Genomic DNA, 26,091 nt, shown 5'->3' with positions numbered 1-26,091 from the left:
ATTTTTGCACAGGCAGGTATTTTGGCTGGTTTGTTTTATCCAAACATTGAGTCCTTCCCAAGGACCTGGGCTGCCTGGTTTTTATCTTATAAATACCATCACAAAATGTAAGCTGTTCCCAATAATGCTCATTGGGAACTTATTGGGAACTTATCCCACCCTAGCACTGTCTTTTCTAGTGGCTGTTTGCTGGTGTTCTTTTGTATCCTTTTAGATTGTGAGCCCTTTTGGGACAGGGAGCCATTAGTTGTTTGTTTGATTTTCTCTGTAAACCGCTTTGTGAACTTTCCGTTGAAAAGTGCTATATGAATACTGTTAATAATAATAATTAATAATAATGCTGCTGTTTGCCGTTGATTAATGGAAATTTCAGTGGCCCTGTTCAGGTGCTCTTCAAGGTGTTTTGGAATAGCACCGAAGGGGCCAATCAGCACTGGGATCACTTTGGTCTTCTTCTGCAGCAGCCTCTTAATTTCTATTTGTAAATCTTTGCATTTTGTTATTTTTTTCCAGCTCTCTTTCTTCCGCTCTGCTATCCCCTGGTATTGCTCTATTGATGATTTTTCTTTCTTTTTCTTTCTTTTGACTGCCGTTATGTCTGGTGTGTTGTGCAATAGATGTTTGTCTGTCTGTAGTTGGAAATCCCATAATATTTTGGCGTCTTCATTTGCAACGACTCATTCAATTTTGTGGTCCCACCAGTGTCTAGCTGCAGGTAGCTTGTATTTTTAACAGATGTTCCAGTGTATCATTGTTGCTGCTTTGTCATGCCTTTGCTTGGAGTCTGTTTGTGCCATCTTTTTACACCAACTATTGAGGTGGTCCACTGTTTCATCTGTTTCTTTACAGAGACGGCACTTGCTGTTTGGTGTTATTTTTTCTACTTTTAAGAACATAAGAACATAAGAACAGCCCCACTGGATCAGGCCATAGGCCCATCTAGTCCAGCTTCCTGTATCTCACAGCGGCCCACCAAATGCCCCAGGGAGCACACCAGATAACAAGAGACCTCATCCTGGTGCTCTCCCCTACATCTGGCATTCTGACTTAACCCATTCCTAAAATCAGGAGGTTGCGCATACACATCATGGCTTGTACCCCATAATGGATTTTTCCTCCAGAAACTCATCCAATCCCCTTTTAAAGGCGTCTAGGCTAGACGCCAGCACCACATCCTGTGGCAAGGAGTTCCACAGACCGACCACGCGCTGAGTAAAGAAATATTTTCTTTTGTCTGTCCTAACCCGCCCAACACTCAATTTTAGTGGATGTCCCCTGGTTCTGGTATTATGTGAGAGTGTAAAGAGCATCTCCCTATCCACTCTGTCCATCCCCTGCATAATTTTGTATGTCTCAATCATGTCCCCCCTCAAGCGTCTCTTTTCTAGGCTGAAGAGGCCCAAACGCCGTAGCCTTTCCTCATAAGGAAGGTGCCCCAGCCCCGTAATCATCTTAGTCGCTCTCTTTTGCACCTTTTCCATTTCCACTATGTCTTTTTTGAGATGCGGCGACCAGAACTGGACACAATACTGCAGGTGTGGCCTTACCATCGATTTGTACAACGGCATTATAATACTAACCGTTTTGTTCTCAATACCCTTCCTAATGATCCCAAGCATAGAATTGGCCTTCTTCACTGCCGCCGCACATTGGGTCGACACTTTCATCGACCTGTCCACCACCACCCCAAGATCTCTCTCCTGATCTGTCACAGACAGCTCAGAACCCATCAGCCTATATCTAAAGTTTTGATTTTTTGCCCCAATGTGCATGACTTTACACTTACTGACATTGAAGCGCATCTGCCATTTTGCTGCCCATTCTGCCAGTCTGGAGAGATCCTTCTGGAGCTCCTCACAATCACTTCTGGTCTTTACCACTCGGAAAAGTTTGGTGTCGTCTGCAAACTTTGCCACTTCACTGCTCAACCCTGTCTCCAGGTCATTTATGAAGAGGTTGAAAAGCACCGGTCCCAGGACAGATCCTTGGGGCACACCGCTTTTCACCTCTCTCCATTGTGAAAATTGCCCATTGACACCCACTCTCTGCTTCCTGGCCTCCAACCAGTTCTCAATCCACGAGAGGACCTGTCCTCTAATTCCCTGACTGTGGAGTTTTTGCTTTTATTGCATTTGTTCTGAATGCCTGTTCTTGTGCAGCCATTATTAGACCCTCTTATTTTTTTTCTTCAGGTTGCCTTTTTTGAGCCACTGCCAAGTCTTGGTGGTGTTTGTTTTTCCAGTCATGTCTCGCAAATATTGTCCATTTAGTGGCTTATTTTTCCACTTTTCCGCTTGGTTTTTTATTTGTTCTTTTTCATAAGCCTGCTTTGTTTTGTTGGTATTTAATAATTTCTTGTTAACCATTTTAAGTGCATCTTCTGGGCTATCCTTTATATATTCTTCAAGGCCTCTTTTCCCCCCCTCTACTGTTGACTTGCAGCATTCCTCTTCCACATGAATGCGAGGAAGATACAGTCTGACCACATCACTGGGAGTCTGAAGAGCATGGTTGATGGTCATTATTTTCCTGGTCTTACCATCTAATGTCTCTTACTGTGCCTGTGTACTATTCCTGCAGTGTATCTAATGATGCATATAGTCCAGGTGCTTATGGGTGTACTCCTAACCAACTTTCCAGCACTGAGCTAGCTGCAGTGCAGCCCCAAGGTAAAGCAATAAACATGCCCTTACCTTGAGGAGGCCCCTTTGACTGCCCCCCCACTGCAGGATGCAGTGCATGCCACATTTGCACAGCTTCGTCAGTGCTGGAAAGTTGGTTAGGATTGTGCCCTATGGCTTGTATAGTTTTCCCACCGTTAAGTTTGGACTTTAGAATTTTCTGACTCTCCTGATGTACTCGCTTTCAATTTTTCTTTTAACTTTAGTATGCTTGATGTCATCTGCCTGAAGTATGCCCAGATATTTATAATGTTCTTTCTCATCCAACTTATTAATATTTATTCCATTGGGCGATTCTGTTCCTTCAGTTTTTATTATTTTTCCTCTATTCATTATTAAGGCAGCACACTTATGTAGTCCAAACTCCATTGCATCATTACTATATATACAAACGGTGTTTATTCATGATTCTATTTTAGACTGGGACTTTGCATATAACTTCAGATTGTCCATGTAGAGCAGATGATTTATTTTATTTGATGTTTGGCATCTGAGGCCTGTTTTATTTAATATTTGTGAAAGTGGTGGCAATAATGAACAGCGGAGGCGACAGTGAGTCCTCTTGGAAGACGCCTCTTCTGATGTTTACTTGACGAAGAGTTCTCCATTGATTTTTAACTATGTACTCCACATGCTCATTGCCCTTTTTTACAACTGCCTGAATGTTATTGCTGACACCTGTTATTTCTAAACATTTCAATATCCATGCATGAGGCAATGAGGTCGAAGGCCTTCTTGTAATCAATCCATGCAACATTCAGATTTGTTTTTCTCTTTTAGCTATTTCCTAAAATCATTTTGTCAATCAGCAATTCATCTTTCGTGCCTCTGGTGTTTGGGCAATTTCCCTTCTGCTCATTTGGGAGCTGCTTATTGATTAACAGGTGTTGCATTATTTCATCTGCTACTTTACCAGTTAATAATTTAAACATGGTTAGCAGGCAGGTTATATTATTATTGTTATATTTTTGCACAGTCAGGTAGATGTTATTGACTGGTTTGTTTTATCCAGACATCCTCAAGGACGAGGGATGCCTGGTTTTTATCCTATTTTGCTGTTAAAAATATTGTCGCAAGATGTAACTGTTCCCAGTAAAACTGTTTTGTGTAGTTTGTGGATGGTATTATTACTTCTTTGTTGATGTTTCTTGTGAATTTTTTCTGCTTAAGCTGATTTTTTGCAGGGCTTTTTCGCTTAAGCCCTGCAGTCTCTAGTTCTGGTTGCTCAGCTGGAGATCCTGAGTCCCATAGCCCACTTATCACCAGGTGCCCAGGAACTCCAGCACCTGGCTCGGTCCTTGTTGATCCGGGCAACAAGCGAGCTGGTATAGACTTTCTGTTCATTTTTTGCACCATACTAGGAATGGGTTTGGGATGCATTTAGGGCACAATCCTAACCCCTATGTCAGTGCTTCCTAGCACTGACATAAGGGCAATGAAGCTCCAAGTTAAGGGAACAATCATTCCCTTACTTTGAGAAGGCCTCTGTGAGTACCACCCAACTGCAGGATGCAGCACACGTCCCATTGGCACCGCTATACCAGTGATGGAAAGCACTGACATAAGGGGTTAGGATTGCACCCTTTGTCTGACTTCTTAGCAGAGGCCTGTCTGGTTTGGGTGGCCCTGTCCAGCTTAGCCCCCTGCCTCACTGAAGCATGCAAGCCCCACCACCACTACAAGGTAGTGTCCCATTGGGTGATGGTGATGATGATGATGATGATGGTTTTGTGGATAGCCTGGTAAAAAAAAAAGTCAGGTATGGCATTTTAATTACAAACTCAGTCTGTTCCATCATGGCTGATGGAGAATCAGGTTCAATTCGGGACATGCAGTCTGTTTAATCTACACTACTGCAAGTGTCACCTCTTCTTCCTAGCGTAGTAAGGTAAAATATGGAGATTCACTAGAGCTACGGACTTTGTCTGGGCAAGGTCACGATGCTGCCGAGCTGTGACTTGCACCACCACTGATTGGAACTTCTGTGAACCTCTTGATTGCATCTGTGATTTGTACATCATAGCTGTTAACTCATCCTGTCTCCTACACGGCGGCCACTGTAGATTGCTGCTTTTTGTGATTGTTAGCATTCTATAATCTGTTTATGCTCACTGGCTGACTATGTAGTTGAAGCAGTTTTCTTCATCTCGATTGAAAAATGTCCTAAAAAGGAGATTTTGTGCCACTGTTGAATAAGGCACCCTAACTTCATAAGAACATAAGGAGAGTCCTGCTGGATCAGGCCAAAGGCCCGTCTAGTCCAACTTCCTGTATCTCACAGTGGCCCACTAAGCGCTTCAGGGAGCATCCAAGAAAACAAAACACAATCTGTGTCCTGGTGCCCTCCCCTGCATCTGGCATTTTGAGGTAAACTTCATGGTAAAACATTCCACATGAATGGCTTACCACGTAACAGCGGCTGCCTAGAACAGTGGTTCCCAAACTTTTTAGCACCGGGGCCCACTTTTTAAAATAACACTCTTATCAGAACCCACCTAGCTTTACCAGACTTTAAAAAGAGATCTAAAAAGAAATAATATTTTTATATTTATATTTTTTTTATATTTGCTTATAAATAAATAAATATGTTTTTATTTATTTACTCATATTTTATATTATACTTATGTTATATTTATTTATAAATAAATAAAATAAATAAATAATCAGAAGAAGACCCTCAAACGTTTATCTCCCTATATTTACACATACTTGCAAACTGCAGGAGCTGAGCTCTTTGCAGGGTAATTAGCAGCTACCATATCTGTTTTTTGAACAGGGCTTGTTCAGATTAGTTATCTGATCTTTCCCTCATCCTTTGGGGACCCACCAAAAATCAGGCCACGACCCACAAGTGGGTCCCATTCCACAGTTTGGGAACCTCTCACCAAGAACAATTTACAGCATGGTAACCATAAGATGTCAATTTACCCTCATTAAGGTATCCTAGATACTCTCCTAACCCATTGTTGAAGACATGCACAGAACCGCCCTTGTTCAGGTCCTGTGCATGTCTGTTCAGGTCGTGGATGGGAGGATTTCTGAAGCGCAGAATGCCGCCCGGAGCCTTTTAATGGCAGCTTTCAGTTTTCATGAAAACTGGAAGTCACTGTAAAAAGGCTCAGAATGGCTCAAGGCGCAACCAGAACTTTGGTCACATTCGGAGCTCCAGTGGGCCCCAAAAACAGCGAATTTGATTATCCACAGTTTTCGACATCTGCAGGGAATCCAGGAACAGTATCGCTGTGGATAAGGAAGCACTACCTGTTCTATCAAAATTTATGACCAAGTAACCAGAAAAGGAAAAGACAACTGCCTTATGTAACAAAAGGTGGATTTTTTAAACTCAAAACTGACCAATGAAACTGATTGTTCTGAGAGCCAATGAGGTGGTGTTATGACACAGAAGGGAACCAGTAAAGTGTTGGTATGAGTCAGCTCTCATTTCCACGTCTCAGAACTAATACTAGAACTCTTATTCAGTTGTGTGAGTGCTATCAAGTTAGCCACTGGTTTTTTTGTTGGTTACTGATAGGTTACCTGTGCTGTTGTATGTCAAAATAAATAAAGTTAATGGGGGTTACCCCAACCCTAGTGATGCTACTGTATGTAGGTTGTGCTTATGATATTGTAGCTTATTCTGTTTGGTCTGGTACCAGAGGAGGTCCATCCTAAGTATAACGCAATGAGCTCTTGTACCGGGTTATGCAAATCCTAGTGTAACAAAAAAGTCTCACCTCCCATGAGCATGCCTGAATGTTATCATTGCCTACAAAGACTCCTCTGTGAGTCTCATCCTTTCTCTGGATTTAGGGTGATGACTGAGAGTGAACCTTTTCAATGGTGGTGTTACATATGGGATCCTCTCCCCAGGGTCTGGTGCCAAGCCCTAATGCCTTTTCAGTGCTAGGTGATTATCTTTTAATTTGCTCAGAGCTTCCAGCATGTCATATAAGCTGGGTTTTTAATGGGTTTCATTGCTTTAATAACTTTTGTTCTTGTGAAGGTTTTAGTATTGTGCTGATCTTGTTAGTTTTTAGCTGCTCTGAGAGTTCTGCAAACCAAATAGTGATGTATGAGTGCAATAAATATGATGTTGTTTTGCGTTCATAAGAATTCCTTTCCCAAGCCGCAAACATCCACCCAAAACATCCAACAATCACAAGTCAAATCCCCAAGTTAAAGTGTTTCAACATATTTGGGGGTGAAGGGTGGGGTCTTTCTGGGCTGATGGCATAGCAGTCACATGTGAGCTTTCTCCCCACAATATGAATAAAAAAGGAAGTGGGGCTTTGAATTATTCAATCATAGCTTTCAGCTTTCAGAAATTGAAACTTAAAAAGAATAAATAAACCAGACAAAAGATGGTCAGTTTCATAATATTGTCAGCTTCAAAATTGGCTTCTTGTCAAATTAAAAGGCAAGTATTGTTTGTTATGAACAGCTGTGCAGCCCTGACAAAGCCTCAGCCTCCATAGTGTGTGTGTGTGTGTTACTTTTAGCATAAAATTTGAGATGCTTTGAAAATTAGCATTTTGAGCAAAACTGGGAAAACAAAGTACTAATCTGAACTGTAACAGCCTCATGAAGAATTTGCATTTGGTAGATAGACAGTGAACAAGAAGCAGAATTTGATGTGATTTATTGGCAACTCCTTCTCCACTCCCCCTATTTATATTATTCCACCCTTCCTTCAAAGAGCTCAGGGTGGTGTACACAGTTGCTCCCCTCCTTTTATCTTCACAACAACCCTGTGAGGTAGGTGAGGCTGAGAGAAAGTGACTGACCCAAGGTCACTCAGGAAGCTTCATGGCTGAGGGGGGATTTGAACCTGGATCTTCCACTAAGTCCACCTCTCAAACCACTACACTGCCCTGGCTCTAAAACAAGCAATCTTTGAACTTCTACTGAAAGTAGGCAAACATCTTTTAAAGTGATAGCTCTTGTGTATTTTTCAAAGGAAGAGCAACTGTCTCTGTTCAACCCAGGTTGTCTGCTGTTGTGTCTCTTGTATCTCGAAGAACACTTTTGGGACTGAGTCCATCTTCCCCTTCCTTTTGCTATGTAAACCATTTTGTGGCTTGGAAGCTACCACTGAGAAGCCATAGCTTGATGGTTAAAATGTAAGTAGATGGAGTAGAAAGGTTTGCTCATGGAATAACACAGGAATATTTATTTTATGTGTTGCCTTAGGAAATGATTTCCTTTCCCAGTTGGCATTCTCATTTCAATGCACTCACCGCAAAATTCATTAGTCTGGAGCTGTGAACTCTTTTGAGATGGTGGTGAGCCAAGTCTGAGATGTTGGGGATGATGAAATTGCCAAAACACACAATATGCAATAGCTGTGTTTGTTGTGGTCGCAAGAGTTTAGATTGCATCCAAGGGACTGGGAAGGAATTTCACAAGATTTGACTTTCCATTTCTAGAGGACAATAGCACAGTCCTCTGTTCCCGATCCATAAATATTGTTAATGACTTTAGGCTCATTTGCGGTTAGCAATGATGTCCAAAGAAAAGTTAAGTTCTTCAAAATTATCATTCCCTGATTTATTTTAAAATAAAATTGTTTTATCTTAGGTAGATATTTTGTGTGGTTGAACACTGGAGTTAGTTTACAAAAAGAGTTAATATAGTATATAGGAGCCAGGGATATAAACTCCTAGTTCTACAGAAGGCAGGAAACTTAAAAGCTCCACGAAATTCAGCTCTCTCCTTTTAAATGTTCAGGCTACGTGGCATCGTCTGCATGTGCAGTTTTGAGACAATTCCGATAACAGCATCATGAAATGCCCAATTTGTGGGAAGTTTCAGGAGAAGCTTCCATTGACCTGCAGTTTTCAGGCGATGGAGAGTGAGAGCATTTGAGTGTATGTTGTATGCACCCCAACAAGCTATTTGAACTGATGCCTTGAACTGCCCACTGTGCAGGTTCAGAATCCTGATAACCACCTTTGGTTCCACCTTTGGTGGAATTCATTTTGCTCCTCAATAAAAAAAAATCCCAACGTACTATCCTATCCATGTCTATTCAGAAGCAAGGACCATTGAGTTCAATGAGACTTCCAAATGAGAGAGAGAGATTAGGTCCCTTTAGAGTAGTGATTTTTAACCTTTTTCATCTCATGGCACACTGACAAGGCACTAAAATGGTCAAGGAACGCCATCGGTTTTTTGAGAAGGCACACCATGCTACCAGAAGGGGGCTCACTTCCCCACTGTCCCTCTTAATAAATGACCCTGTCTCAAACTCCTGTGGCACACCTGCATACCATTTACAGCACACCAATGTGCCATGGCACACTGGTTGAAAATTCCTACTTTAGACTGTTGTGATTCTGTGTATAGGATTTCAGCCAGCAAGTATTAAAAGGGTCTATACAATCATAGAGTTGTAAGACACCTTCAAATACATAGAGTCCAAGCTCTGCCAGTGCAGGCAGTGCACAACTACAACTTAATTAAGATGAAGCTGTTCTGTGGGATTTGAGAAAATAAGATGTGAGAGTGGGGAAGAAAAGAAGAGCAAGAAAGGAAGGGAAAGTAAAACAATATAAGCCACCTAGGTAATGGGAATGGAACAAAAGGATTTAAAATCTGTAAAAATTCTCAAAACCTGACATGAGAAAGTAAAGGAGAACAGGGGGAAAACCTACAGAATATATTAGTTATTCATAGTTAGATTTTTCACTGTTGATGATGAACGATCTCTCTCTTAACTTGATAGCTGATTGAGTAATTAAGTTGTAAGCAAATGCATGTATCATCATAACCTCATCTTTTTGGGATATGAAAGAAATATGAGAGAACTGTCCAAGAGAAAACCTACTACTCATATGATCAAGCAGACCGATAAAGAATGAGAGAGTGAAGACAGCTGGACAAATGGTTTTGGAGCAATTGGAAGTATTTACTGTATGAGGTGCTAGAGTTCAAAAAATGAGAAAGCTAGAGATGTTTGAAAAGAGTGATATTTATTTTACTCAAAAGTAAGCCCATTGTGTTCAATGAAACTTGAAACCCAATTCTTTCCAATTTTCCAGTGCCTGTTCAGCCATGCCAGTGGGGCATGCACTGCATCCTGTGGTGGGCAGGCAGTCACAGAGGCCTTCTCAAGGTCCTGTGGTTGCACCGGTGCTGAAAAGTTGGATAGGATTGGGCCCTTAGGCTGTAATCCTATCTTACTCACCAGAAAGAAACACCTCTATGCAGGGGATGAACAGAGTGGATAGAGAGATGCTCTTTACACTCTCACATAACACCAGAACCAGGGGACATCCACTAAAATTGAGTGTTGGAAGAGTTAGAACAGACAAAAGAAAATATTTCTTTACTCAGTGTGTGGTCGGTCTGTGGAACTCCTTGCTGCAGGATGTGGTGATGGCATCTGGCCTGGAAGCCTTTAAAAGGGGATTGGACAAGTTTCTGGAGGAAAAATCCATTATGGGTTACAAGCCATGATGTGTATGTGCAACCTCCTGATTTTAGAAATGGGCTATGTCAGAATACCAGTGCAAGGGAGGGCACCAGGATGCAGGTCTCTTGTTATCTGGTGTGCTCCCTGGGGCATTTGGTGGGCTGCTGTGAGATACAGGAAGCTGGACGAGATGGGCCTATGGCCTGATCCAGCAGGGCTGTTTTATGTTCTTATGTACTAATTGGGAATGTTTAGGTACACTGTTATTAACTGACTTAGGGTCCAATCTTATCCAACTTTCCAGCACTGATGCAGTCATGCCAACAGGGCATGTGCTGCATCCTTTGGTGGGGAAGAATCATGGAGAGCCTCCTCAAGCTAAGGTAATGTTTGTTCCCTTACCTGTGGACTGTGTTATGGTTGCATTGGCACTGAAAAATTGGATAGGATTGGACCCTTAATTTCTGTTTTTTCAGAACTGGGCCAAATTTTTATGCGTTGGATTTTTCTGTTTAAAAAAACTAGAAGCATTTGACTTTTTTTTTTAGTCAAGTGAAATTGGGAAAGATTTGATATCAGCATATTTATCTGAAATGATGGTGGCAACATATACACATTTCTCAGTTATGGTTTGCAGCTGTAGATATTATACAAATCACGTATAGGCAGATAAAAATCTTGATTTCCCGGCCAAGCAAAAAAGGAATTGCATCTAAAAGAAAAAAGTTATAACAGAGAAAATAATTGTGTGTGGTTTATACAGTTGAGATTCTTTTAAAAATGAAAGTAGTAGAAATGTTCTTTAAGAAAGGATGATGCAAAATGATCTGGATGTTTGCCATTGCTTGTACAGCAACTCCGTTATGGAACCTGCCTCTTCAGATAGCGCAATTCTATTGCTCTAAAAGTGCTGACAATTTCTCTCCTCCCCCTTTTCAGCTCTGGGGCCAGGAGGGTGTTAGGATTGATGAGAGGCAGCCATCGAGGAAAAAATATCCCATTATTCCTACCCTTTGGCAAGCCTGGATAATTAGTGGAACCTTTTGCAAGAAATATCATTTGTTTCAAAGTAATTGCAAAATAATTATCTCATATGGTGGGTGTATTAACTGTGTTGATTGATAACATGCAGGTAATATTTGAAACATCTGCTACAGGAAAACGTGTGCCACAACACAGTTTTAATTGGTCAGGTCAGCATTAATGTCCTGCAATTAAGTGTATCAAGCACTGTATTGAATATTGGGGGTGCTTGTCATACACAGTCTCCTTGATGTGACAGGTGGAAAATAGATTCTCTAGGGAGGCTTCTGCCTGGAAGAAGGGAATCTTTCGTATATGCCCTTTTCAAAGAATTTTTGATTGGGCTTTTGAGCCTTTCTAATTAATGATATAGACCGTGATGCATATCTAATAGAAATTCTGAAAGTGCAGGGCAGGAGATAGGAAGGGGGAGAAAGAAAAGATTCTGTATGGATTCCTTAAGAACTTGCTTATACCAATTGCTGTTGTCCCTTTTCTTGACAGGATGAATGACCTGCTGTGAGCTGCTTTGGTCCTAAGTTTTTGAACTTGCTTTTAAATTCCAGTGTAAGGCTGGATGGTGACTTCTTGCACTCTTTTTTTTTTCATTTGTTTTGCTTATGATTGGAAGAGCCTGTGTAAATACACGCTACTTCTTTGGAAATAGTTGTTGGGAAATAGCACCAAAGAAATAGCTCTCTCCGCCTGAGTTAGGTACTCCTGGTTCAACCCCTGTTACTTTATGTTCTTTCAAAGCTCTACACCAGGGGTGCCCAAACCCTGGCCCTGGGGCCACTTGCGGCTCTTGAGGCCTTTCAATGCGGCCCTCAGGGAGCCCCCAGTCTCCAGTGAGCCTCTGGCCCTCAGGAGATTTGTTGGGAGTCCACACTGGCCCGACGCAACTGCTCCCAGCGTGAGGGCGACTGTTTGACCTCTCCCGTGAGCTGTGGGATGAGGGCTCCCTCCACTGCTTTAATTTTTAGGCAGTTTTAAAACTTTTAAAAGTAGTGTCTTATATTTAGAACAGGGGTGTCCAAACTTTTCGGCAGGAGGGCCACATCATCTGTCTGACATTGTGTACTGAACTGTCTGTGACAGATCAGGAGAGAGATCTTGGGGTGGTGGTGGACAGGTCAATGAAAGTATCGACCCAATGTGCGGCGGCAGTGAAGAAGGCCAATTCTATGCTTGGGATCATTAGGAAGGGTATTGAGAACAAAACGGCTAGTATTATAATGCCGTTGTACAAATCTATGGTAAGGCCACACCTGGAGTATTGTGTCCAGTTCTGGTCGCCGCATCTCAAAAAAGACATAGTGGAAATGGAAAAGGTGCAAAAGAGAGCAACTAAGATGATTACAGGGCTGGGGCACCTTCCTTATGAGGAAAGGCTACGGTGTTTGGCCCTCTTCAGCCTAGAAAAGAGACGCCTGAGGAGGGACATGATTGAGACATACAAAATTATGCAGGGGATGGACAGAGTGGATAGGGAGATGCTCTTTACATTCTCACATAATACCAGAACCAGGGGACATCCACTAAAATTGAGTGTTGGGCGGGTTAGGACAGACAAAAGAAAATATTTCTTTACTCAGCGTGTGGTCGGTCTGTGGAACTCCTTGCCACAGGATGTGGTGCTGGCGTCTAGCCTAGACGCCTTTAAAAGGGGATTGGACAAGTTTCTGGAGGAAAAGTCCATTATGGGGTACAAGCCATGATGTGTATGCGTAACCTCCTGATTTTAGAAATGGGTTATGTCAGAATGCCAGATGCAAGGGAGGGCACCAAGATGAGGTCTCTTGTTATTTGGTGTGCTCCCTGGGGCATTTGGTGGGCCGCTGTGAGATACAGGAAGCTGGACTAGATGGGCCTATGGCCTGATCCAGTGGGGCTGTTCTTATGTTCTTATGTTAATTTACATTTAAAATTTGAATAAGTTTACATACATGAATTTATTAGAGATTGAATTTATATGAATGAATGAAGGTCTTGCAGTAGCTCAAGGCCTATAAAAGGTCTTGCACAAAGCAAGGCCAGTCTTTCCTTCTCTGCCACTGCTGCATCACAGATGTGAAACAGCAAGTAGAGGAAGGAGCCCTCGTCCCACAGCTCTGGTGAGAGGTCGAACAGTTGTCCTCATGCTGAGAGCAGTTGCATCAGGCCAGCATGGGCTCCAGCAAGTCTCTGGAGGGCCAGAGGCTCATTGGAGACTGGGGGCTCCCCGAGGGCCTGATGGGAACCCCCAAGGGCCGCAAGTGGCCCCCGGGCCGGGGTTTGGGCACCCCTGATTTAGAGGATAAGAGCAACTTTCCATCTTTGGCCCAGCATAGTGTCTTTTTTAGTGGTTGTTGCTGATGTCGTGTGTGTGTGTGTGTGTGTGTGTGTGTGTGTGTGTGTGTGTGTGTGTGTGTGTGTGTGTGTGTGTGTATTAAGAATGCCAACCCATTGGGGACAGATAACCACTGATTGATTTTATTATGTAAACTGCTTTGTGATCTACTCTATGATCTACTCTGGTTGAAAAGGGATTGTCCTTTGTTGGTGCAAGTGAAGCATAAGGTTGTTCCTGACTTTACATTGTGACCTGATCTTATGTACATCTACAGGTTGAGACTCATTATTCTCAAGGGCTCTGTTCCGAGAACTCACAAAAAATGGATGGCAAAAAATGCACTATAGCAAATCAATTTAAAAAACAAAGTCTCTTTCCTCCAGTGATTTAAAAACAGCCTTGCTGACCTTTATAATGCACACAGAGACAATCAGTCTCTCTCCAGGTGCTTAGGCTTCACTAGGCGGCAGCAATCCCTCCCTTCACCAGGAGCCCCAGCAAGGGGGAAAGAATGGAGAAGGTGATAATCCTGCCATTCAGCCTTCTTTCACATGCTCACAGTGAAGGGAGGGGTGAAACCTGCAGAGAGACTGATTGATGGATTGTCAGCCAGCTGCCCTCTCTGGCATTATTAGACTGTTTTCCTTTAATTTAAAGGGCTCTTCTTATCAGCTTTGTGATAGAAAAATTTGTGGATAATTAGGTTATACCTGTAATCACTTGCATGTCTCTATGCAACAGTAAAAAGCAGTTTTTAAAACTGTGATTTTAAAGGGGTCCATTTTTTCCCTTCTCCAGGGATCAGCACATTCTTTCTCATTTCCAGGGGCCATTTGTGTTGAGTCAAATCCCTGTATAACAAGGCTGGATCTGTAGTTAGATATAAGGCTTATTGAGTTGAGTTGGACTTACTCCTAGCCTAGTGCATAAAGTAATTATGTGCTGCTCTGGGAATTCTCACTGAATAGAGTGGGATCTACTTTTGAGCATAGATGCATAGGATTGTGCATGACAGAAGCAATGTGAACTAAAACATATGGACCCGTCCTAAAATTGCAAATCCCTGTTTCATCTGGGTTTGGTATAAGACAGAATTTGTCTTGTGTTAATAAAATTGTTGTAGATCATATGAAGTATAAAGAAAGAAAACGATTATAGCAAGTATGCTTAACGCTTTCAGCCTGATCTTAATGAAATTCTTCCATGCAGATACAGAGGTTCCAGTGTGGCTTGTGCTGCATTCAGTGGAGGAATTTTGCAGGCTGGAGGGTGTCCTCAAGGTAAAAGGACGTTTGTCTCCTTGCCCTGGGGAGAGCCATGACGACAGATCTACTCAGATCTGTGCCTGCTCAATCGCTGGCGCAAGTCCAAGTGGATCTATGTCAGCATATCTTGTCCAGGAAGGGTAATATGATACTGTGCACACCAGTGCCACTAATTCTGCCCATCCCATTATGCCCCTCCACACCCTCTTCCCCACCCGTTACACACCCCTCCCCCCACAACCCTCCACTGCCTGGCATGGAGCTTACCAAAGTCCTGCTCCTGATTTCTTCGCCAGGAGAGTACTAATGGGAAGGGGGGCGCTCATCCAAATAAACCCTTAGAAATGGATTGAACAAAATTTGGGGAAATATTAAAGAAGCGAGCAAAGTTGTATTGGCCAAAATTAAAACTCTGTGAAAGCTTCCTTTCTGACTGCTGTATTTGGAGTATGATAGAAGGTATGGAATATAAACTTCCTTCTTTGAATGTCTGCAATTGCTGTTCAGAAAGTTCCATTAGTGACCATAATTACAATGGTGCATCAGTTAAGAGAGTCATAGGCTAAGGACAGTTATATAAAAAGCATTGTTCCTTCTTAATGGACAGGAAAAATGCCCACTGTCAGTGAAAATAATATGTTTTCCGCATAATCAGAAATGCTTTGCCTAACCCTTGCCATTATTCTCCGTGCTTCATATCCCTACCCACACACTGTCTTCAAATCATGAAAATCAGTTTTCTTTGGCATTGATTTTGCCCAGATTCTCATGCACATGGGTGATACCAGATGCAAGAACACTGAACCGTACCTTTGCACCCTTGAGCTAAATAGTAGCCGATAGTTTTCCTCTTATGAATGTTGGAATAACTTAATGTGGAGAGAGTTGCAAACTTTTCTATCAGGCTGAATGGTTTCAATGTTCTGTCCCATATTTTGCCATTTGAATGTTCTGAAATGCTGCATCATATTTCTGGAGGAAAGGAAGGCATTTCATGGTTACAGAGGGAAACAATACTTTTAACCAGCATGCAGAATAGAAATCTAATTTAATACTCTCTGGCATCTTATTAACGCTTGCCAGCTTGTTTCAGTGTTAAATGATATTTTCACCTGACTGACCATGGAGAGAAGTGATGTGGTAGCAATGGACAAGCACAACAGCTTGTTGTTGTTCCTTTGCCTTAATGTTTTAAAGAGATTACAAAAGGAGTGATCATAGAGGTGCATGACTGAGGTCAGTTGTCAATTGAAATAAGAACATAAGAACAGCCCCACTGGATCAGGCCATAGGCCCATCTAGTCCAGCTTCCTGTATCTCACAGCGGCCCACCAAATGCCCCAGGGAGCACACCAGATAACAAGAGACCTGCATCCTGGTGCCCTCCCTTGCATCTGGCATTCTGACATAGCTCATTTCTAAAATCAGGAGGTTGCACATACACATCATGGCTTGTAACCCGTAATGGGTTTTTCTTCCAGAAACTTGTCCAATCCCATTTTAAAGGCATCCAGGCCAGATGCCGTCACCACATCCTGTGGCAAGGAGTTCCACAGACTGACCACACACTGAGTAAAGAAATATTTTCTTTTGTCTGGCCTTACTCTCCCAACACTCAATTTTAGTGGATGTCCCCTGGTTCTGGTGTTATGTGAGAGTGTAAAGAGCATTTCTCTATCCACTTTATCCTTCCCATGCATAATTTTGTGTGTCTCAATCATGTCCCCCCTCAGGTGTCTCTTTTCTAGGCTGAAGAGGCCCAAACATTGTAGCCTTTCCTCATAAGGAAGGTGCCCCAGCCCAGTAATCATCTTAGTCGCTCTCTTTTGCACATTTTCCATTTGCACTATGTCCTTTTTGAGATGTGGCGACCAGAACTGGACACAATACTCCAGGTGTGGCCTTACCATCGATTTGTACAACGGCATTATAATATTAGCTGTTTTGTTCTCAATACCTTTTCTAATGATCCCAAGCACAGAATTGGCCTTCTTTACTGCTGCCGCACATTGAGTCGACACTTTCATCGACTTGTCCACCACCACCCCAAGATCTCTCTCCTGATGTGTCATAGCAAATCTAGTTCAGCACTCCGGATAAAATTATACAGGGTACTACACATGCCTGAATAGTGAGATTATTGATTGACAAGAGTTTTCATTTCTACAGCTACATGGAAAGAAAAGTTGTTGGTCCTGCTAAGATGGTGATTGGGGAAGTGAGAAGAGAGAATTTTCGATGAACATCGGGAAACACTACAGAGCATGGAGAATGCTGACCTGACAGTGAATATCTCCATATATCAGCAGTGCACAAGCCACTTCTCTATGAGATCTTCCCATTTCGCCATAGTAATATACAAAAACTGGAAGGATGAGGGTGGAGCCAATTGCATGGATTTTGCCCAACATTGGCTGAATATACATTGAGGTGGGATGGGCCCTCAATATTTGTCCTATCTGCACAATTTTGATGTTACCAACATTTCTGGTAAAGCAGGTGAAGTAATTCCCACAGAGCACGAGACCAGTGTTTCTCAGCCAGTGATACTTGTACCATTGGTGGTACTTGAGGTGATGTCTGGTGGTACTTGCAGGATCCCCAGACCCTGCAACAAGGCCAGTAATGCAATGCAACAAGCAGCAGTAGGAGGCATGGCTCAGTGGGAAGAGCTCCAGGATGTGCTTTTCTCATGCTTGAAAAGCTCTCCTCTCTGCCCTGAGCCTTTTGCTGATGTTTGTTGTGTTGTGTCTGGCCTCCGAATCTGGAAGTGACTGGCAATGACATCATCACCAGTTCCTTCTAGTGCTCCAATAGGTGGACCATGAAAAGTGGTACAGCAGGGGACAAATGCTGAGAGGTGCTGCACTTGACTAAGCGTTGGTCTACAAAGTGAATGGATTCATATCCCTTGATTTTATGCAGTAAGTGTTTCCTGTGCTTGAGTCTCGGGGTATTGCTGGCTTCCAAAACAAATATTCATAGGATAAAAAAAAAACACTTTTGCCTTTTTTACTCCCATCATAAACATCATAACTTCCTTTTTTCCATTTGTAGACTCTCAGAAGAAAAAGAAATACAACTTTTCTTATTGAGGTTTTGCATTAAAAGACTGGTCTCTATAAAAATGTCAAAATTTGCTTAGAAAATAAATAAATACTCGTCTCCCTTTTGGCTGTTGTGATTTTCCCCTTTCCCAATTGTTCCTAACAGGTCATCAAACACAGAAGTGCCTGTAGGTTGCCAAAGCAACACCTTCCTGATCAATGCACATTTACTTCAGCCTGACTTCTGGAAAAGAACAAGTAGTTCCCTGAAAGTAGTTCAAAGAAAAGAACAAGTGGTTCAAAGAAAAGAACAAGTAGTTCCCTGGGCTTCCACACAAGACAGAGGTAAAGGAAGGCAACTCAACTTGTGCTTTTAATCCTATGAGTTATTTTAAAGTTCCCGTTGTGATATATGGTTAGTCTGTGTTTGTTCAATGTGCTTCTTACTAGACTGGCAACCTAATCCTAATCAGGTTTCCAGTGCCAATGCAGCCCAAAGGTAAGGAAGTAAACATTCTCTTAAATTGAAGAGGTCTCCGTAACTGCCATCCCCCCACCACAGGATGCAGCGCACACCCTGTTGGAATGGCCACATTGAGGCTGAAAAGCCAGCTAGGACTGGGCTGTGAAAGTGTTTCTTTTCGCACTCTCTTAAAAAAACAAAAAAACACCCTGCTGTAATGTGTGAGTTTAAAAGATGCAAGTCATCCACATCAAACCTCTACTCCTTCTGCCCTCAGGGTTCATAGCTATTTGGTCTGTCTGCTGTGTATTTCCCAGTTTTCATTGAAATGATCAGATTTTCCCATTTCTTTTTGAAAGCGTGTTCTACAATCTGTTATAATTAACTTGAAAAATTTGGATTTCTTCAGCAGCAGTTGTTACATAGGATTCTAGTTTTTGCTTTGTCTTTCTGCACTTTCACAGAGTTCTCCCTATGTTGGTTTTGAATGTGAAAGGGTATTTTTTTTAAATTTATTTAAACAGAGTTGTTTAAATTCAAGCACTCAGTTTCCCAACCTCAAGTCTGAAGTGGTCTGTCCAGCAACAGATTAATCATGTAGGGCTGCTGACCATGTGCTTTGCCTCTCTCTTTCCTTGCACAACTTTTTGCAATCATGGATTGGCTCTCACTGCCAGGGAAAGAGAGAGGTTATCCTTCTGGGAAGGAGGGAAAGCCATGATATAACAAAATAACAAAACCGATAAGATGAGCTTCGTCAGGACAGCCTGTTGTGGAAAAAGCATAGCAAGGCCATCTGTCATTTGGAATGATAGCTAGAGGTGCCCCTTGTTCCGTTCATTTTGCTGTAACAGGGAGTCCCTGTAAAACGGAAGTATAAGGTTTTTCTAGATGCATTTACCTCTCAAAGGCATTCTCATTCGTGCATCTTTGGGTGTTGTGCAATTTCCTGCCCTGGAACACGCACCTAAAGTTTTACATGAAGAAAGGAGAGACAGCAGCTAAGAGCATTTTTCTCCATTCCCCAACCAGCTACTGTACATGGATGGCATGTCACACAATTGTGGTTTGTGGTAGTATTAAAAAAAAATTAACCAACATAATTTGGTAATGTGAAAAAATCTTGGGGGGGGGGAGAGAAGAGCACTTCTATCACCTATTCCCTTCTTTAGGGTATCCTTCTATGGTTATGATGAATTTTCATAAAAGTTACTCATTGACAAAAAATATCTGCATTTTTGACTTCCCCTTTTCCCTGTGTGGTACTCCCGCAGGTAGACCTAAGCATTTGCTCCCAGTATCATAATAGGAATGCTTCTGTTTCTGAGCTGAGAGAGAGACGGCAGCATTTTTCTGTGCTTTAAAAATCTGATGTTTACATGAGACTGCAACTGGTTATGTGTTGAATGTTTAGGAGTACTTTAAGTGTTAAAATTACAGAATGTTTAATGTGCAGGAAAATCCTCAAACACTCAGAGGAAGGATGATATCACTATGTATTAAAGCAAGTGGTATTTCTCACACTGATGACACTGGAATAGTTTATCTCTAGTTGGAGAGGAGTATTACCTCCTTCCCCATCACTTTCATTTTTATCTGAGACAGCTGGCTATTTTGAAGTTAGTGTCTTTGCACTGCTGAAAAATCTCTTAGTGCTCATTCATATCTTGGCCTCAGGCCTGCCTTAGGTGACTGATGTGGCCTTTGGCTATATTTAATGGCAGGACTTGACAAACAAGTTAGGTGAGAACAGAAAAATCAGCCACTCCGAAGTTTTTTAATAACCCTTACCAACTGAAGAGCCTCTGAATTCTCCTTGAGATTTCACTGGTACCCATAAAAAATAGAATTTCAAAAAGCCTCAAAAGAGCCCATACTATTTTGCACATTTAGATAATGACAGTACTCTGAAACCAGACAGCACTGTCGGGCAGTTCCATTGATAAGGTTCAATCCAGTCAATGTTAAACACTTTTGGTTAAGGTTGCACAGTCATTCCTGAGCTTGATACAAAAAGAATTTGGAGACTTGGCTGCATTGTAATGTGCACAAATCCATGAGTTTTTGCAAGTATTTGGATCAAATGCTCACAACTGCCTGAAAGCACTCAAGCACTCAAGCTTTGCTCCCTAAGACACCCATGACTGGCAGAATGGGCAGCAAAATGGCAGATGCGCTTCAATGTCAGTAAGTGTAAAGTCATGCACATTGGGGCAAAAAATCAAAACTTTAGATATAGGCTGATGGGTTCTGAGCTGTCTGTGACAGATCAGGAGAGAGATCTTGGGGTGGTGGTGGACAGGTCGATGAAAGTGTCGACCCAATGTGCGGTGGCAGTGAAGAAGGCCAATTCTATGCTTGGGATCATTAGGAAGGGTATTGAGAACAAAACGGTTAGTATTATAATGCCGTTGTACAAATCGATGGTAAGGCCACACCTGGAGTATTGTGTCCAGTTCTGGTCGCCGCATCTCAAAAAAGACATAGTGGAAATGGAAAAGGTGCAAAAGAGAGCGACTAAGATGATTTACGGGGCTGGGGCACCTTCCTTATGAGGAAAGGCTACGGCGTTTGGGCCTCTTCAGCCTAGAAAAGAGACGCTTGAGGGGGGACATGATTGAGACATACAAAATTATGCAGGGGATGGACAGAGTGGATAGGGAGATGCTCTTTACACTCTCACATAATACCAGAACCAGGGGACATCCACTAAAATTGAGTGTTGGGCGGGTTAGGACAGACAAAAGAAAATATTTCTTTACTCAGCGCAAGGTGCAAAAGAGAGCGACTAAGATGATTACGGGGCTGGGGCACCTTCCTTATGAGGAAAGGCTACGGCGTTTGGGCCTCTTCAGCCTAGAAAAGAGACGCTTGAGGGGGGACATGATTGAGACATACAAAATTATGCAGGGGATGGACAGAGTGGATAGGGAGATGCTCTTTACACTCTCACATAATACCAGAACCAGGGGACATCCACTAAAATTGAGTGTTGGACGGGTTAGGACAGACAAAAGAAAATATTTCTTTACTCAGCGCGTGGTCGGTCTGTGGAACTCCTTGCCACAGGATGTGGTGCTGGCGTCTAGCCTAGACGCCTTTAAAAGGGGATTGGACGAGTTTCTGGAGGAAAAATCCATTATGGGGTACAAGCCATGATGTGTATGCGCAACCTCCTGATTTTAGGAATGGGTTAAGTCAGAATGCCAGATGTAGGGGAGAGCACCAGGATGAGGTCTCTTGTTATCTGGTGTGCTCCCTGGGGCATTTGGTGGGCCGCTGTGAGATACAGGAAGCTGGACTAGATGGGCCTATGGCCTGATCCAGTGGGGCTGTTCTTATGTTCTTATGTTCTTATGTTTGCTTGGAACAAGGAGGGGAGGGTAGCCAGCAGTGGTTGGGTGCTCCAATCTGCTTCTGTCTGCTTCTGTCTCCTCTCCCCTCCCAGCCTGAGGGCACTTTACAACATTTAAACAGGGGCAGATACTTTGGTAACTTTGGGTGCTCCAATTGAGGATTTTTCCTGACAGTGCTGCAATGGGACACATTCTGTGGGGAAATGATACTGCTGCTTTTCTCAGGCAAGGGAAGGCCCCCCCCCCCCATGATGAAATGAAAGAATTTTGTGGAGAGGCAAGTCTAATTTTCAGTAGCTGGATTGCTCAATCTGCACATGTTTAAACATAACCAAAATTCTAACACCATTAAGACCAAACTTTCCAGACTCACAAAGAGAGTCTGGTCCAACAAGAAGCTGACGGAACATACCAAGATCCAGGTCTACAGAGCTTGCGTCTTGAGTACACTTCTGTACTGCAGCGAGTCATGGATTCTTCGCTCACAACAAGAGAGGAAACTGAACGCTTTCCACATGCGCTGCCTCCGACGCATCCTCGGCATCACCTGGCAGGACAAAGTTCCAAACAACACAGTCCTGGAACGTGCTGGAATCCCTAGCATGTATGCACTGCTGAAACAGAGATGCCTGCGTTGGCTTGGTCATGTTGTGAGAATGGATGATGGCTGGATCCCAAAGGATCTCCTCTATGGAGAACTCGTGCAAGGAAAGCGCCCTACAGGTAGACCACATCTGCGATACAAGGGCATCTGCAAGAGGGATCTGAAGGCCTTAGGGATGGACCTCAACAAGTGGGAAACCCTGGCCTCTGAGTGGCCCGCTTGGAGGCAGACTGTGCAGCATGGCCTCTTTCAGTTTGAAGAGGCACTTGACCAACAGACTGAGGCAAAGAGGCAAAGAAGGAAGGCCCATAGCCAGGGAGACAGACCAGGGACAGACTGCACTTGCTCCCAGTGTGGAAGGGATTGTCACTCCCGAATCGACCTTTTCAGCCACACGTAGACGCTGTTCAAGAACCACCATTCAGAGCGCAATACCATAGTCTTTCGAGACTGAAGGTTGCCAACTACTAAGACCAAACGTTACAGGCAAAGACAGTGTATGTGTGTGAATTATTTTTATAACGCTTATACTTATTAAAACAGCATTTACTAAGCCTGTGGACAGAATTATGTTGATTAAGTCTAACTGTGTCGGTTGTTCTCATTATCTGCTATGCAAAGACCTTCTGGAGGCTGCAGGGACCTTCAGAATGGCACCTGTGACTAGCAGGGACCCCTTTAAAATGGCTGGTGGAAGTTTCCCTGAATCTCCAGAAGGTCTCTGCAACGTAATAACAATAATAACCAAGTGGCCTTTATTGGCCATTGCGTTGCTTCTTTGATACAAGAATAATACGAGATTCTGTTTCTAATCTTTCAAGAACAACAACATTCCAGATGGATCTTTCACAGTCTGGTATCACTTCTGGCCATGGTTGCCTCCATGCTGGCTGACAAACAGCTCCTTCTCTCTCACTGAAGGACAGCGGAGACGGCTTCTTTGCTCTTACCAAAGAGCAAGTGGAATAGCTCAGCTTAGCTTGTCAGTCACTTCTCAAGGTTTCACTGTTCATGGAACATTCTGGTGATCCCAAACTGGTGACCTTTGGATGATATCTTCGGGCTTAATGGTGGTTCTACACTCTAAGCCAGACCTCCTGCTCAAATATCTCTGCATTCAGAGACATTTTGGCACTTCCTGCTGCACTCTGCTGGCTTCCTGAGGGTCTCTGCTGGTTTCTTCCGATGACAGAGAGGGTACCCCTTTTCCCCCCTTGTACCTAACCCCATTGATCCCTTAAGATCAGTGGTTTGTTATCTGCAAATTCACTATCCACTAGGGTAACCCTAGTGGATAATGAGAACTGACTGTATATAATGCATTAAAACCAGATAAAATCAAACTTACTCTAAAGCTTGCCTCACCCCTGCTGAATTCCATCTGTCCATTAACTTGCTGTTGACTTCTGCTATTGAGAATCAGAGAGACTCTTTTAAATTTAATGCAGCTATGTTTATTTGAATTATCCTTGTAAGTTGCTGCAATTGAAATCAGAAGTTTAACTGAAGAAAGACTGTTAGCCCAGAACACAAGTGAGAACAGATTTGTTCTCTTGGATTAATACATTTTTGTGCCTTATTGTAGTAGTCTTTTGCGTACATTTTTGTGACTTTCCTATTAAGCCTAAGCTATTAGTTGAAGGTTTGTCCCTGACATGGCTTGGGGTATGTTCTTCACATATAGCTTATTGTATCTCTACAAGGTTGAATTCACAACAGTTGAATTAGTTGGCATAGTATCAGACAAGGGAAGGGTAACAAACATCACTGTGTATAAGAAAGTGTCTCCAGCATGCCTAACAGGTTTCAGGTGGGCTTGTAGTTTGACTTCAAGCTGTGTTCCCATTCTCATTTATTTTGGATGAATCTCAAGTACAGACTGTAAATTGGGGACTTCTTAAAGGCTTATGTAGGTGGTGAAGTTTTATACAAACTCAACACGTACACGTGCAAAGTAAATGAGTTGTATCAGATTAAAAGTGCCCTTGCTAAGTTAAGCAAAATTAAAAGCAAATAGTTAAAATTAGCAACTTTTAATTAACCAAAAATAAAAGTATCCTCATGGGGCTTAAGGGCAGATTAATTAAGCTTTATAAACTAATAACTCTGCTTGAATAAACTCCACGGAATAGAAGGCATTATAACTTAGGTACTTTATTAAGAGCAAGTACAAAAGCTCCTACAGTAAACTGGCTGTTTCTGTCTTGAGAGGATTGATCTCCTTACCATTTTTCTTGCATTAAGAAGATGAACAAATAGTAGGATGGATAAGCAGGATCATCTGGTGTATAGTTTTTCATATTTTTCATGAAGAAACCAAAATTTGCTGCAGCAGTAGATGCCGCTATGTCAGAATGAATTAACTACTGACTATTAATTAACTTTTATGCTAAGTAAAACAGAGTATAGCACTACTAAAAGTCACTTTTGTGAAATCCCAGGGTAATGGACAGAAAAAAATTTACTCTACAAATCTCTCTTTCTTGGACTCCTTTAAGATTCCCTGCAGTTTGAATCACTGTTCCATTATAGGACTAGTTGTGAACTTCTTCAGGGTAAATATATGTAAGGTTATAAACAGCAGGACATAAAAAATTGGAACTTCAGCTTCACTAATGAAGTTTGAGCTGTCTGTGACAGAACCAAGAGAAAGATCTTGTGTTGTGTGTAGCTCAGTGAAAATGTTGAAAATGAGGCATCTCTGAAGAAGGCAAATTGTATGGTAGAGGGCATTAGGCAAGAGAATACGACTGGGAATTTTATAATATCCCTATACAAATCTATGGTATGGTCACATCTGAGATAATGTGTATAGGTTTGGTAATCATACCCCAAAAGTATGGTTGAGCTGAAAAACATGCAGAAGGCATCCAAAATGATCAGATGCCTGGAAAGCCCTCTTCATATGGAAAAGCTCCATTATTTGATGCTTTCTTGGCTTAGGAGAATGTCAGTTATGAGGGTGGGAGGGGGACATGATTGAGACATATAATATTATGTGAAATTTGAAGAAAGTGGAGAGAGAGAAGTTTTTCTTCCTCTCTCAGAATACTAGAACCGGACCATCTGATTGGCAAGGGACTGAGGACAAACAAAAGGAGGTCCTCATTTGCACAGCATAGAATTAATCTGTGGAATTCATTGCCACAAAGTGCAATGGCTACTGGCTTTGATGGCTTTGATGTAACATTGGCCAATTTCTTGGATGACGGGTCTAGCAGTAGCTACTACTCATGGCTATGCTTTACCTCCAGATCCAGCAATAATATGCTTCAGAAGAACAATGATGAGAGAGAATTAGTCCTTTCTTTCCTGCTTGTGAGCCTTCCAGAGACAACTGGTGGGGCACTGTGGAAAACAGAATGCTGGATTGGATGGACCTTTGGCCTGATTCAGCATGACTTTTTCTATGTTCCTAGTAAAGAAAGCTTTAATATGGGTTCTTTAAGGAGCAGAATGCTTCCTCTTTTACCGAAGTTAGCACAGTTGGATAAGAGAGGTTTGAGTGTGTGTATGTTGCTTAAAGGCGTGTATCCCTGCTTTTGTTCATAACTGATGGAGAATGTCTAGCTTGTAGATGGAAGTATTATAGGCTTCCGCTGCTTCTCTCTCTGCATGCACTCTCCTGCCCTTAGAGCTACCAGAAAATGGAACAAATATAGTAGAATATATATGTTCTTATATTATTTTCTTATGGTAGATAGACATGGATGAATGTCTTGCAAATAAAAAAGTAAATCATTTTTCAAATATGATAAAGAGCCTTGGTCCATCCCTTTCACTCTCATCTGATGTGGTACCTGCTGCTGATTTTGATGGTGTAACTGAGTGAACACTCAGGCTTCCACTTGAATATGAGGAGGTTTGAGATGAGGACCGTCCTCAGATCTTTCTGTGTGGCTCTGC

At 42.4% G+C, this 26,091-nt stretch overlaps 1 protein-coding gene across 2 annotated transcripts in view; it reads left to right on the top strand.

Moving 5' to 3' along the window:
• TSPAN18 (tetraspanin 18) overlaps window positions 1-26,091 on the top strand; it is a 218,573-nt gene that overhangs the window by 76,812 nt on the left and 115,670 nt on the right. The window contains exon 3 of one of the 2 annotated variants that reach the window (XM_066634387.1): window positions 17,929-18,107. The exons of the other annotated variant lie outside the window; for it this stretch is intronic. The gene's annotated coding sequence lies outside the window, so the exon portion shown is untranslated. The remainder of the gene's footprint in view (window positions 1-17,928; window positions 18,108-26,091) is intronic. 2 annotated transcript variants of the gene reach the window in all.

This window comes from Tiliqua scincoides, chromosome 1 (assembly GCF_035046505.1).
Source record: "Tiliqua scincoides isolate rTilSci1 chromosome 1, rTilSci1.hap2, whole genome shotgun sequence".
Lineage (NCBI taxonomy): Eukaryota > Metazoa > Chordata > Lepidosauria > Squamata > Scincidae > Tiliqua > Tiliqua scincoides.
This window is presented reverse-complemented; position numbering and strand designations above follow the sequence as displayed.